At 42.9% G+C, this 15442-nt stretch overlaps 3 pseudogenes; 1 reads left to right on the top strand and 2 right to left on the bottom strand.

The window, feature by feature from the left end:
- The first annotated feature begins 289 nt into the window (after positions 1–289).
- Positions 290–1350, top strand: LOC137638884 (NADH-ubiquinone oxidoreductase chain 5-like; annotated as a pseudogene).
- Positions 1351–2798: 1448 nt separating this feature from the next.
- LOC137636625 (ATP synthase subunit a-like) lies at positions 2799–3933 on the bottom strand (annotated as a pseudogene).
- A 111-nt stretch (positions 3934–4044) lies between these two features.
- LOC137636635 (cytochrome c oxidase subunit 2-like) lies at positions 4045–4761 on the bottom strand (annotated as a pseudogene).
- Between the last annotated feature and the right edge of the window lie 10681 nt (positions 4762–15442).

The raw sequence follows: 15442 nt of genomic DNA, 5'->3' as shown, positions 1-15442 counted from the left end.
CTATAGTATTGTATTACAGGGGGATCTATATAAGGGGGATAGAAATGTGAATCGGTTTTTATACATTGTACTTGGCTTCGTCGCGTCGATGCTGATGTTGATTTTAAGGCCTAATTTAGTGAGGATTTTATTGGGGTGAGATGGTCTTGGCTTGGTGTCTTACACCCTAGTTATCTATTACCAAAACGAGAAGTCAGCCGCTGCTGGGATATTAACGGCGCTATCTAACCGGGTGGGGGATGTTGCTATTTTGTTGGGCATTGCTTTTATGGTAGACTGGGGGGGCTGAAACTTCCTCTTTTATGTTGGGAGAAGATCATTAGAAAATAGTTTGGTGCTTTGGTTAGTTGTTACTGCTGCAATAACTCAAAGAGCTCAGATTCCATTTTCAGCTTGGCTACCAGCTGCAATAGCAGCTCCTACTCCTGTGTCGGCTTTAGTGCACTCTTCTACTTTAGTGACGGCGGGGGTGTATCTGTTGATTCGGTTTAGGCCCAGGCTAACTGGCACTTTGATTAGAGATATTTTATTGTTGATTGGTTGTACTACGTTGTTTATGGCTGGTTTAGGTGCTAACTTCGAGACGGATTTAAAGAAAATTATTGCCTTGTCTACCTTAGGCAATTGGGGGTGATAGTAAGAATTCTAAGTTTGGGTGGGGCCATGTTAGCTTTTTTTCATTTATTACGCATGCTTTATTTAAGGCTCTCTTATTCATGTGTGCTGGTTCTATTATTCATAATGTTGGGGGTACTCAAGATATACGAAATATGGGTAATCTGGTCGGCAGTCTCCCTTTGAGAGTTGTGTATCAACTTGGCCAATTTATCTTTGTGCGGAATTCCTTTTTTAGTTGGATTTTATTCTAAAGACTTGATTTTAGAAGTGGTATTTATGGGGCCGTTAAAGGTAATTTGTTTGTTAATATATTGACTAGCAACGGGCTTGACAGTGTGCTATAGGTTCCGACTTGTTTATTATAGTTTGAGTGGGTCTTGGAATTTGAGTTGCTGTTCTTGCGTGAGAGACGAGGACACTTTGATAAGAACGCCGATGAAAGTGCTCAGGTTGGGTGCAGTCATAAAGGGGGCAGCTCTTTCTTGGCTGATTTTTCCTGCTTGTTATATAATTTGTTTGACCCCTGTCTTTAAACTGTCTGTGCTATTTGTAACTTTAGTAGGGGGGACTATCGGTTATGTACTTAATTTAGTTTCTGAAAGTTGTAATTTGAAATCTTTAAAGTCTTACCATAAGACTGTTCTTCGGTTCCATGTGATTTTTGCCCTTTTTATCCACCTTGGGGGTGGTTCCTGGGGGACTATCTCTTGGGAGACTCTTCCATCAAATTAGAGATAATGGGTGGTCAGAATATTACGGGGGCCAAGGGATTTATTTTAATTTAAGGAGGCTTAGGAAAGTTCTCCAAGTAGTCCAAGAAAATAGGATTAAAATCTACTTGTTGGTGATATTAGTTTGAATAGTGGGGCTATCTTTAATAATTTAAACACGGGTAGACTTATAAAGAGCATTACATTGAAGCTGTAAAGGAGGTATTCTTACCCCTGGGTGTTTTTAAAAGGAGTGTACCTTTAGCTCTACAATGAAAATGTAGTGTGTTTATTACACTATAATAACAGAGATAAAGACAGAGTTAAACTGCCTGAGAGTGAAGTTAGAAGCTGCTTCTCCTTCAAGTTATCTCTAGTTAGAATCTAAATTCAATAACTTCATTAACAGTGAAATACCTCTACTTTGGTTTTAACTAAAAGCTGGGGGCAGGTGTTGCTAAAGTTTAGGTCGAAACTAAATGCGATAGTTCGCTTCCCGGCCAAGATTAGCTTAATAGCACCTTTTGCGTGCAAGGCAAATATCATTGTTGACTACAATCTCTGGGGAGTACTAAGAAGATCAGTCAAGGGCGCCTTGATTCCATTCGTGGTAGAGGCCTGCTAGAAGGATTAGGAGGAAAAAAGTTCCAGTAATTACCCAGGTTTTAATAAATGTTAGCTTTGTTACAACTACTAGGGGTAATAGGAGTGTGATTTCTACGTCAAAGATAAGGAAGATAATGGCAATGAGGAAAAATCGGAGAGAGAAGGGGAATCGGGCAGACCCTTTAGGGTCAAATCCGCACTCGAATGGTGATCTTTTTTCTCGGTCGATAATAGTTTTTTTTGATAAAAGTGAGGAGATGAATATTACAATTGTTCTTAAGGCAAGGGCAAATAAGACTATGGTCAAGATCATTAGAATTACTTATCCTGGAGATACCAGACTTATTGATTGGAAGTCAATTGTACAATTATACTAGATAGGTATGGGATTACCCTCCTCATCAATAAATTGAAATATAAAGGAAGAGTCAAACTACGTCGACAAATTGTCAATACCAGGCAGCAGCTTCGAACCCTAAGTGGTGGTTGGCCGAAAAGTGGCACATGTATAGGCGGTATAGGGTCACTATAAGGAAGCCAGACCCAATGATAACGTGAAGTCCGTGGAATCCAGTAGCTACGAAAAAGGGAGAGCCATAGACCGAGTCTGCAATGGTGAAAGGGGCCTCATAATATTCGAGGATTGAAGGGCTGTGAAGTAAACTCCTAAAGAAACTGTTAGGGCAAGTCTTTGAAATGCTTGGGAAAAGTTGGATCTGATAAGTGCGTGGTGGGTTCATGTTACTGTTGCCCCTGAGGCTAAGAGAATGGCGGTATTTAGAAGTGGAATTTGGAAGGGGTTAAAAGACTGGATCCCGGCTGGAGGTCAGCAAATTCCTAATTCAATGGAAGGGGACAGTCTTCTAAGGAAGAAAGCTCAGAAGAAACTGAAGAAAAATAAGACTTCTGATGTGATGAATAGCATTATTCCTCAACGAAGTCTGTTCACTATTTTAGCAGTGTGTTGACCTTGGTAAGTCGCTTCTCGTATGATGTCTCGTCATCATTGAACTATGGTCAATAGAGTGGTGAGTAAGCCTAGGATCAAAAGATCTGGATTGAATTGATGGAATCATTTTACTAATCCCGTAGTTAATATTATGGCTCTGATTGATCCTGTGAGCGGCCAGGGCCTGATGTCTACTAAATGATATGCATGGAACCCGTGTTTTTGCATTAGTTAACTTCCCTGGTGTACAGGGTTGTTAGAGCTGCGAATACATAAGATTGAATAATAGCAACAGCTGATTCTAAAATTAGTAAGAGGAGTTGGGAGAATAAGAGAATAGGTAGTAGGGTTTTGGGTCACGCTGGTCCTGTATTCCCGAGCAGGGTTAGTAAAAGGTGCCCGGCAATTATGTTGGCAGCAAGCCGGACTGCTAAAGTCCCTGGGCGAATATTTCTTACAGTTTCGATTAAAACTATCAGGGGGGTTAGGGGTATCGGTGTTCCTGAGGGAACTAGGTGTGCAAACATGTGTTTCGTGTGGTTTAACCAGCCGAAAATGATTGAAGTTAGTCAAAGGGGAAGGGCAAGAGAGAGGGTTATTACTAAGTGTCTAGTTCTTGTGAAAATATAGGGAATTAAGCCTAAGAAATTATCAAGTATAATAAGTCTAAATAGTGAGACGAAGACAAGGGTGCATCCAGGGTTGGCAGGCCCTAAGAGGATTTTTAGTTTCTTATGTAGTGTTAGTGTAAGAGAGGACCATGCAAGCGAGGCCCGTGAAGGCATGGCTCAGTATAGATAGGGTATAAACAAGAGTGCTAATGTCATGGAGGCTCAATTTAGGGGCAAGTTAGCTAGCCTAGAAAGGGGGTCGAAACTAGAAAAAAGGTTTATCATTTTCAAGGTTGTGGGGTTTGAACTGCTTTTACAGTAGAAGTTTTGATCTTAATTGGAAGCTTAGTATAAAAATTTAAAATAATGATTAGGGCGAAGATGGCTGTGAAAAGTGCGTACAGGTTGAGTCATAGCAAGGGGGCTATTTGTGGGATTTTAAAATATTAGGATCTAATAATTAAAGCTTGACAAGCTTATGTTACAATTTAACTAATTTTAAATCTCATTAGGGGTGGGTGGTTACGCCATTTTAGGGTTAAAAGACCTACACTTATATCTTCAGTCACCTAATGAGGAGGAGTTCTTTGTGTTCATAGATTCAGTTTAAGAAAGACTTAACTGAAACTCCTTCTACTACAATCGGTATAAACCTATGGTTGGCCCCACAGATCTCAGAACATTGGCCATAAAATAGTCCTGGCCGGTTGATTTGGAATCTTAGTTGGTTTAGTCGTCCTGGGATGGAATCTACTTTGACCCCTAAAGAAGGGACTGTTCAAGAGTGGATAACATCTGCTGCGGTAATTAGAACCCGGATTTGAGTGTTTATGGGTAAGATTGTTCGATTATCTACATCTAGTAGTCGAAAATTAGAGTTATCAGCCTCTGGTTCTGGGATTATATAGGAGTCAAATTCTACCTGAGGAAAGTCTGAGTATTTGTATCTTCAATATCATTGGTGGCCAATGACTTTGAGTGTGACGTTGGGGTTATTTACTTCGTCGAGTAAATAAAGAAGGCGAAGAGAGGGAAGGGCAATAAAAATTAAACTAACTGCTGGGAGGATCGTTCAGATGGTTTCAATGGTTTGGTGTTCTAATAGGAATCGATTTGTGAGCGAATTAAAAAACAAAGATGAGAGTATGAATCTTACTAAAGTGGTGATTAAGATTAAAACTAATATAGCGTGGTCGTGGAAGAAAATTAGTTGTTCTATTAGGGGCAAGGCGGCGTCTTGGAAGTTTAGAGCAGTTCAGGTTGCCATAAGTTCTAAAAGGAATATAAATTTCCTACTAGGAGCTTAAATCCTATGCAATGATCTGCCATTTTAGATAGTTAGTAATTAGAGGAATCTCAGAGAATCTGTGGTCGGCGGGGGGGTAGTTATGTTGTCACTCAATAGAAGTGGGCATAAATAGGGAAAATAAAACTGGGCGTTTCACTGAAAAAGCCTCTCAGATTACAATTACAAACCCAATGACTGCGATTAGGGAAATAGTAGACCCTATTGAAGAAACTACATTTCAAGTAGTAAAAGCATCTGGGTAATCTGAGTATCGTCGGGGTATTCCGTTTAAGCCTAGGGAATGTTGGGGGAAGAAAGTTAAATTAACTCCGATAAATATTGTTGTAAAGTGGGTTTTTAATAGCGTAGGGTGAAGAGAGAGGCCTGTGATGAGGGGAAACCAGTGGGCAATTCCTGCAAAAATACCAAAAACAGCTCCTATCGAGAGAACATAGTGGAAGTGGGCAACTACATAATAGGTGTCATGGAGAATGATATCAATAGATGAGTTGGCTAAAACTACTCCTGTTAAGCCTCCTATAGTAAACAGGAAGATGAACCCTAGGGCTCAAATAAGGGAGGGCCTGTACGTAAACTGGGTTCCATGCAGTGTTGCTATTCATCTGAAGATTTTAATCCCCGTGGGGACGGCAATGATTATGGTGGCAGAAGTAAAATAGGCTCGTGTGTCAACGCCTATCCCCACAGTGAACATGTGGTGAGCTCAAACTACAAAACCTAGGACTCCAATTGCTATTATGGCGTAGATTATTCTAGTGTCCCGAAAGAATCTTTTTTGCCTGCTTCTTGTCTTACAATGTGGGAGATTATCCCGAAAGCAGGTAGAATTAAGATGTAAACTTCCGGGTGCCCAAAAAATCAAAATAAATGTTGATAAAGAATTGGGTCTCCACCTCCGGCGGGGTCAAAGAAAGACGTGTTTAGATTTCGATCTGTTAATAGTTTAGTATGGTCGATTGAGAGTTGCATACTCATGAACTCTGACATTGTTGTAACTCAAAATGTATGTGTGTCGAACTTAAAAAGTGAATTTTCTGTACCTGTCATCATAACTGTAATGTCGTATTTTATCAATATTTTCTTACTGTATATCATTTCATTTCCTTGGTTCATAGGATAGCATATGCTTTATTAAATAGTTTTTGTATGACTATTTTCCAATACCAGAATCATTTTAACAAGCAAGTTATGTTTTATTCTGTTTATATTTGGTCCGTTGGTATTGATCAGGTGATCTCGGTCCTGCTACCGTACGTAATAATATTCAGCACCAATATCTGGCAGGACATGATAATTTTCTTACAGTTAGTGTATACCAAAAGATATAATTCCCGTTTTAAAGAAACCTATCTGCCTGAGATGGTAATGCAAATTTAGTTCATCAGACTGTTTGTTATTCCACCTTCCATGTGACTAACGATATGAACTAGATAATTCCCGTTTATTGGTAATTCTCGGGCTTCGTTATAGGGAATGTGCATGTAAGAATGTGACACACTGCGTAGGATATCATTCAATGGAAGTGACAGTAGACTAACTTTTACTCGTGAAAACAAAGAACAATACTTGTATGATATGAGTGACGGAAGTAGACTAAACAGCGTTTTCAATAACACATTATTGATGTTTTGGGAGCGTTGTGGGTGGTGGTCAGGGGAGAACAGATGATAGTTCATCGCCCTTTACAGAAGGCTTTGTGTGATTTGAACGTATGCCAACATAGAAATACACTAAAATAGACCGTTCATAATCATAAGGACTAGAATTGCAAGTGTTATTAGTTAGTGGTGGCACGAGATATGAGGATCCCTACGTCTCTAAACAGTGGGTTGTAAGGGGGTTTTGAGTATGCCTCGGGTAGGGAATGTTGTTTGGATAACAGGAAAAGATGAAAATATCTCTTGCACAGACAGAAATAAAGGCCAGAATCCTAAAAACACTGTTAGTTGGCTGAAGATAAAAGGGGTTTTAATATCAGGGAGGGGAGGAGATTTTAGTGAAATTTCGTGAGTGAATTGTGTAATAAACGACCATGTGCTGTACTCTTGTATTGTAGGATATAAGTGATTTTATCTTCAATGTGGCTTATTTGTAAGCAACGTATCGTGGATGTCGGTGTGTATCACCGGCCATGATTTGACATAAAGCGACGTCGTCATAGCAAAGGGGTTAATGACCAAGTTGCCCATTTATTTTTTTTCCCTCCAACAGAGATAGATTATATTAGTTCCTACATTTAATACATTCAATTAACTTTCAGTAGGAATTAACATTGGCAAAGCTGAAACAGCTTCGTCGGAAGACTCGGACGCCCGAGAGACGAGAAGGAAGTGGAAGAGGTCTAAAAGGAGTCGAGCTCTTACGTAGCAAGAAGAGGAATTCCTCCAAGAGGAAATGGGCTAAAGTGGCTTTTCCCCCTAGCGGGTCAAACAGGGCTCTTACCGCTCCAGTGCCTGCCTCTTGTTCCTTATATATTTTTCAACTTTAGAAAATTTTGCACCCCTAGGTATTGACTTCTTATTTCAGAAAATTTGCTTTGAGTAATTTATCCTGTAGACTTTAACTTTCTCTTTAAAATTTCTTCTGTTAAAGGTTTAATCTCGTCCATAAATATTTATTGCATGTTTGTTGTTACTTTTGTAAGATTGTCATAACTTCTGTTAAAATATAGTTTTTTCTTGGTTATTAATGAATAAGTCACCCGTTGAATATGTGAAACATATTTTCCTAACTAACAGCATGCATAGTTTATATTTAATTGTTCCTACACATGATATAAACATGGAAAGGTAATATAATCTTGAAAAGGAAAACCTTGTTGCTTGCCAGGTAAGTCCTGCACACCCAGTAGTCAGAGCAACTCTCACTTTTGATTTTGGCTGCATCCAAGCACAAAGTGACGCTTGTGTTCCCTGACTTGGCTGTTGCTTTACTAGTTTCTTGCCCTTTTTCTTTGCAGTGTGTTTGTGGCTGTTTGCAACGTCTGCCCCTAATCCAGACACGTGGAAAGCTGTAGGTTTGGGTGCTTTTACTAAGGTCAAAGTAAATTCCGTAAGTTACTGGTATTTTGTCCCATTGTTGTTAAAGTACTGGTGCCTTGTATATTTTTCAAATTTAGAAAATTTTTCCACCCCTGAGTATGACTTCTTTTGAATGTTTTTAAGTGATTTATACAGGAGACTTTAACTTTCTTCAAATTTCATCCAAAAGGTTTATCTCATGCATTGTTTATTACATTTAGACCCTATGCTTGCTCTGGTCATTAATGACTAAACCCATTGAATATGAAAAACCTCTCTTCCTTTCCCACTAGCATGGATAGTTATATCATTTGTTCCTACATGTAATAGAAATCCTGGACCTTTAATTGAAGAATAACATTGGCAAAGCTGAAACAACTGGTGGACTTTTAACAAGGTGAACATTGTTAATGTCTGGGTGGCAGGTAAACCCCACCCCCTCAATAAGCAGAGCAATTTTCGCTTTGAATACAACCACAGAAGAGTACAGACATATACTGCTACATTCCCTGACTATAGTTAATTGACTTTGCCCAGGTGAAGAAGGATGCAGGTATGACAGATATGTAGTCATCCCTTGGTATGCCAACGAAACGAAACGGTATTAACATTAAATTAAAATTCACTACAGGTATACTGCCTGTACTGTAAAATAAATCTTTTTTACACAAGTTTCATCCAGTTGATGTAAAGTATGTGTGTAACTTTACTATTTTATAAAGATTTTTTTTATAACTCTATCCTGTGCTGATCCATTTCAGAGTTATGAGGTCACATTTATTGAATTATATATCTTTGAGTGTCCTTGCACTTCCCAAGTTACAGAGTGTGGTGCTGACATGTTCTGGAGTAAATTTTTGCTGAGCCCATGGACGGGAGGAATAGACATGTTAACCCACGAAGGACAACAGGCGGCGCCGCCAAAGGACGACGACGGTATATTGATATTTATAGAAAAAAGAAAAAAACTAGATATATTATTTTTCACTCTAATACAAAAGTATTTGGTATCATTAAAACCGCAAGAAGATGAGCTTTTTTAATAGGGCATTTATTGTTTAATACATTAATTACTTTGGATATAAAAAGTCTTTAGAAATCACAGTAGCAAAAAAATCAGTCCCTTTGAAGCTGGATTATTACGAAACTTATTACAGTATTCCTTTTTGTTATAACAGTGCTAATTTTGTAAAGAATGTTATTTTGAAAGTCCTAAAAAACGGATTTTGAGCGAAGCGAAAAATCTATTTTTGGGTGAGATAGCCATGTCGTCCTGATGGAAGGTTCCTTTAGTAGCTTCCTAAGGGTATATATGACTACAGTGGATATTCCCAGAGAATTGAACTCAAGGTTTCCAGAATTCTAACTCTGGCGCGAGTACCCTTAAGGTTGTCCTTTAGGATATCGCATAATAACAGGGGACGTATTCTTGACACGCCACATAGCTATCTGCACCCCACATAGCGTTTACGCTTCGAGGGGGAAATTGGTGGCAAGATATGGGAGGAGGCGTTATAAAGTTCTCCTCCGTTACTGTTATGGGTACTCGGATGACGTCATATGCGTCGGCCATCTTGCTGACGTCATCACCGCCTGCCAACTCCATTCCTTATAGTGTTAAGACCAGCCCCCATGATACAGTAAGATTGGGAAGGGGCCTGCCAAGGCCTTATAGAGAACAAAGGGCGGGTCCATCAGGACGTCATGGCTATGTCACCTAAAAATAGATTTTTTGCAGTTTTTGGGGCTCCGGCCATGTTTTCCTGATGGAAGTGTACTATAGCATTAATGTATCATGGATTTTTCCCTTCAGTAGTGCCTTCAACTAAGAGACCTGTGACATTACCAGTATATGTCACTTCAGCTGAGCATGTACTATGTTACTGCTTCCTGCCCCCCAGCAGGGATGAGTCCTATTGGACTTTGGAAAATCTCGAAGTTGCATGATGAATGGAACCCACCCAGCATCAAGAAGTACCTGCCGGTCCCAGAGCGAGGTAATAGATAAGGTATGTATTACGTGTTGGAACAAATTACCTCAGGCTAGATGAGTTTGTTTAAGCGTAGGAACGATAGAATTCTTTTGTTCAATTATCTTATACAGAATAGAGGGATAATAATACTCACTCAGTTTTTTCTACACTATTAGGGCGAAATAAGACGCACAGAAAAAGTAGATTCATTTATTAACAATAAATGAGAATTAGCATACATAAAAATTAATGTAAATCTGTAGTTAGAAATGTAAATAAGTTACGTAGACTTGGAACATTAGCAGAAATTATTGTGGTATCTGAAAAGGAAACTTGCCCTCACACATGTCGATTCTGTAGGAATTGTAATGTCTTTCTGAAAATGTCTTGTATACTTCTTGTTTGAAAACACGTGGCACAAGTGTTAAGTCTGTGACATCACCTCAGTATATTAGAACAGTCCATAGTGTCACAATGGTGACACAAATTTCACTGTGTTGCACACTAGTGTCAACACAGACACCCTTAGAGATAGTCCCATATAACTCGCTGTTCTTCGCAGTACTAAGCGGCAGGTTTTAGCACACACCTGCAGCTACCACAAAGTGTTTCGCTTCTTGCACCTGCTTCGCATAGTGTTTAAAGAACTCTCTCGATGACTTCCATCCTGCATACGAGCGAAGACTTTCGAAATCCATTGATTGGAAGAAATTCAAGGAAGAGGCAACTTTCCTGGGATGATGACCTGCAGGTGTACTGTCAGGAACCCGATGTTTCTTATTTAAAGAGCTGTCCTCCACCGAAGTCGGAAGATCTTCGAAGATAGACCTTTAGACACTCCACTGGACACAGGGAGATATCTTCCTTCAGAGGGCAGATTCTCCAGGGACCCCATCTCTTAGTGGGTAACTCGTTCTTGGCGAGAAACGTAGAGTCAGGAAAGAGGGCGAGTTCGCCTGTTTCTGCGAACTGAATCTGGCCTGCTTCCCTTGATAATGCCACAATTTCACTGACTCTAGCCCCCGTGGCTAGAGCAAACAAGAAAATCACTTTCGAGTCAAATCTTTCAGAGGGCAAGTCTCATTGTGCAAACCTGAGGCAAAATGTAGCACCTTGTCGAGGGACCAGGAAATAGGTCTCGGAGGGGCAGCAGGTCTGAGTCTAGCGCATGCCTTCGGCAACTTGTTGAAAATTTCGCTGGACAGGTCTATTTGGAAGGCGTATAGTAAGGATCTTTTCAGGGCCGATTTGCATGTGGAAATCGTGTTGGCCGCTAAGCCTTGTCCATGAAGGTAAATGAAGAAGTACAAGCAGAAAACCATCGATATTTCCGTAGGATTTTTAGCCTTGACAAAGGCCACCCATTTCTTCCAAGATGCTCATATTGCCTTCTGGTAGATTTTGTTTTATATTCCTCTAAGAAGTCTAAGCTTTCTTTTGAGATCCCAAACCTCTTCTTGAAGGCTAGGGAGAGAAAATCATGAGATGAAGGTCTTGAGTTTTCTGTGATGAAGCGAAGACAGTCGACTTCTGAACTTGTTGGGACTGAACTGGGTCCGGCAGAGAAATTAGCTTGGGTTGTAACTCCAGGATCAGTGGGAACCAGTTGCTCCAAGGCCACTTGGGAGCCACTAGGGCCGCTTTTCCTTGAAAGGATCTCAGCTTGGTGAGGACCTTAAGCAGAAGGTTGGGTGGAGGGAACAGGTAAATCTTGGTCCATCTGTTCCAATCCAGGAACATTGTGTCCACCGCTTCCGCTCGAGGGTCCTCGTATGAGGCCACGTATCGAGGAAGTTTTTTGTCGTCACTCGTTGCGAAGAGGTTGATTTGTAGTTCTGGGACTTGGTGAGAGATGAAGGAGAATGAGTCTTCATCTAGGGACCATTCTGACTCTATCGGAGCTGTTCTTGAAAGAGCATCCGCCGGCACGTTGTGGAATCCTTGAAGGTGAACTGCTGAGAGGTGCCATCTTTTCTTCCCCGCCAGACGGAAGATGGGCAATAACACCTGGTTGAGTTTGGGCGATCTTGAGCCCTGACGATTCAGACATCTGACCGCTACGTCGCTGTCCAAAGTCAGTTGGATGTGGACTGAGGGGCGTGGGGACAGTCTCTTAGAGGTGAGAAAGACTGCCATGGCCTCCAAGATGTTGATGTGAAACGTTTTGAATAGAGGAGACCACGTTCCTTGAACTTGACGTTAATGGGAGTGACCCCCCCCCCTCCTTCTAGCGATGCATCCGTATGGATGACGACCGAGGGTGGAGTTAGTTGCAGAGGTACTAATCTCCTGAGCTTCTTGGCCTCCGACCATGGCTTGAGGAGTGATCTTAGCAGAGTCGGTAGACGTCTCTTGATCTCTTCGAGCGTTTGATGAGTGTCTTCTCCAGACTTGCGATGCATCTCATAGCTGTGCTCTTAGCACTAGGTCTGTCACTGAAGCGAACTGGAGGGAGCCGAGCACTCGTTCCTGTTGTCGTCTTAATATCCGTTTGGATTTGAGAAGTCTCTTGACAGACCTTGCTATTTCCTTCCTCTTCCTTAGCGGAATGGAAAGACGATGTGACTGGAGGTCCCAATGTATGCCTAGCCATTGGAACTTCTGAGCTGGAGAAAGTTGAGACTTTTTGGTGTTTTATCTTGAAACCTAAGTGTTCCAGAAATTGGATCACCTTCTCGGAAGCTTGCAGGCATTCCTCTTTTGATGCTGCCCACACCAGCCAATCGTCCTGGTAAGCCATCACCTGGACGCCTTGTAGACGTAGTTGTTGAACAATTCTCTGCAAGCTTCGTGAAGATCCTTGGGGCTATGTTTAGCCCGAAGGGCATGGCTCTGAAGACGTACTGTCTTCTTTGAAGCCTGAATCCTAGGTAGGAGGAGGTCTGGCGATTCATTGGAATATGCCAGTAGGCATCCGCCATGTCTATCGAGACTGTGTATGCTGAAGGGTCAGCATCTTGAACTTGTTGTTCACGATGAACTTGAGAGGGGACAAATCTAGAATGACTCTGAGTTTGTTGGAGTCCTTCTTGGGAACACAGAACAATCTTCCTTGGAACCTGATGGACTTAGCCCTCTTGATCACCTTTTTATTCAAGAGTTCTTGGACGTATTCTTCCAGAACGGGGTTGGAGTGTTGGAAGAATCGGGGGAAAGGTGGTGGTGGTGTCCCCCAGCTCCAGCGAAGTCCGTTCTTGATGATGCTGTGAGCCCAGGGATTGAAGGTCCAACGATCCTGGAAGAGGCGGAGTCTTCCTCCCACCGGAAGCATCTCATTGCTTCTGGTTTCCGGAGGGCTTCCTTCCTCGACCGCTTGCTCCCTTGCCGCCTCTCCCTCTGGAGGGACGTCTAGAGGGGTCTCTACCTTTGGGAAGAAAGGGAGTCGTCTGTCTCTCGTAGGTAGGCCTGAAGGCTGGTGACTTGAGTCACCACTGGCTGGGGTACCAGTTGGAAGGTTTGTTGGGGCTGTGCCACCAACAAGGGAGCAGCGGCCACAGGAAGCTGATGTTTAGCTTGTCGAGGCTGTGGCCTTGGTCTCTTGGACTTCTTCGGTTGGGGGCCTTCATCCAAAGATTTCCTTTTTGACGATAGGCCCCACTTTGGGAGAAGGTTCCTGTTCTCCGTGGCGGCCTTGTCGATGATCTTGACCAAGTCATTGGGGAAGAGATCTTTTCCCCAAATGTTGGAGGAAATCAGCTTCCTCGGTTCGTGTTTGACAGCGGCCGATGCAAACACGAACTCTCTGCAGGCCCTCCGTGCTCTGACGAAGCTATAGAAGTCCTTCGTCAGGTCGCCAGGTGGGTCTTGGCTAGGACCATGAAAATGCCTGGTGTCCTGTGTTCCCCAGCCATTGTCTCCATGATCACTTGGAGGGAGAGAGAGGCAGCCAGCCTCTCTTTCGTATCCTGCTCCTGACGAAGGAGATAATCCAAGAACTTGGAGGTTCTCACTGAACTGACGTCCAGCGATGTCGGCCTCCAACTTTCCCACAGAGAAAGTTAACTGGATGTCCTTCCAGCTCTTGTCGTCGGGGGGTAAGGCGAGGGAGAGGGGCCTACATACCTCCAGTGTAGGGCAGGGTTTCCCTTCCTCTACCGCCTTAAGCACTGCCAGGAGAGACTTCTCCGCGAAGGGGAAGACCATGGTACTTGGGGCAAGAAAGGACGGGTGTTTCTTGCTAAGGGCCGGCACCTTAGAGTTGGTGTAGCCCTTGTCCTTCAAGCAACCGGCTAGCAGAGATTGAGCTTTTGGATGGTCAAACACGATAACCTCCTTCGGCTCGGTTTCTTCCTTAGAGACGGGTTCTGACTTGAGGCGTATAAAGCAGTCTGGATACGCCTCAAAGCTAGGCCAGAATTCCACCTCTTCAAGGGGGACGGCGCCTAGCTTGTCGTTGATCACGATCCTACCGCTGGTGATGGACATGTACTTGGCATGCCTCCACGGGTTGGTCACAGAGCAAGTAGGAAGGTCCTTGACTTTAAGCCTTCTCCGAGGCTCGCGTTGCCTCGATTTCCTTCTTGAAATCCTCATCCCTCTTGTGGAACCTCTCCTCGAGGATTGCCATCATAGCCTGAAAGTTGTCCATGGAATCACCCTGTCTTATGGGCATGGGAGTGGACGATGTAGAGGGGACTTGTTCCGAGATGACTACGGAAGCTACGGAGGGTGCAGCGACGTCCTCCTGTTCGGAGTCGGGAGCCGTCAAAGGCTCCTCTCCGTGACCTTTGGCAATAAGGGTCCTCTCGGTGGTGTCCGACACCCTAGACATCCTGTCATCGTCGAGATGGATGTCCTGAAGTGCGTCAGATATGTCGGGGTCGACCGTCGGCTGGACGCATGGGATTTCTCGTTTTGGGATGACAGCATCTGCAGATGCCTTAGGGAAGAGCATAGCCCTCATCTTCTCATTGGGAAGGTAAGGCCCCATGGTGTTCTTTTGGAAACCACGCACCCACTTCCGCAGTTTCTCTCGGGCGATGTCCCTTGACTCCACAGACTTGTGAGTCTCAAATGCCTCATTGAGCAGGTCCTTGCACATTGTGCATACCTGCGGGTCCCAGTACCTCGGAGATCCTTGGGTGACGGAACAGCTGGTGTGAGTTCGGCACGCCAGGTGCCCGTAGAAATCACGGCGCTGAACGCTGCAGAAGGCGTTCTCACACTGGATGTACTCCTCCTGAAAGGAAAGGTACACGAGTATGCGGGAGTCGAATATATTAGACAGAGTAATTTTAGATTAACCTTAATGTAATTGAGTATGTGGGAGTCAAATATGTTAGACGAGTAATTTTAGATTAACCTTAATGTAATCTTGATTATAATATAAGATTCCTTTCCAAGTGTAAGCTTAGGATAGGTAAGCTGGTTGGCCGCCAGGCGTGCAGGACTGAGTGTGCTCCTCGCCTTGTACCTCACCCCCTCCCCCGTTCCCTGGTACTCCATCCTTGTTGTCCGTCCGTTCCGGGAGGGCCAGGATAGTTTGAGTATCGTATCTATAAATGGTAGCTATGATTCTTTGATTTGATTCAGATATTCTACTCTGTTATGATCCATTATTTATCCAATATTTATTTACGTAATTTTATGGATTGGTCTTGGATGGTTTACTGGTACTATGGGTTACGCAGGGCTATGTTAGGGGAG

This window comes from Palaemon carinicauda, chromosome 3 (assembly GCF_036898095.1).
Source record: "Palaemon carinicauda isolate YSFRI2023 chromosome 3, ASM3689809v2, whole genome shotgun sequence".
Taxonomy (NCBI): Eukaryota; Metazoa; Arthropoda; class Malacostraca; order Decapoda; family Palaemonidae; genus Palaemon; species Palaemon carinicauda.
This window is presented reverse-complemented; position numbering and strand designations above follow the sequence as displayed.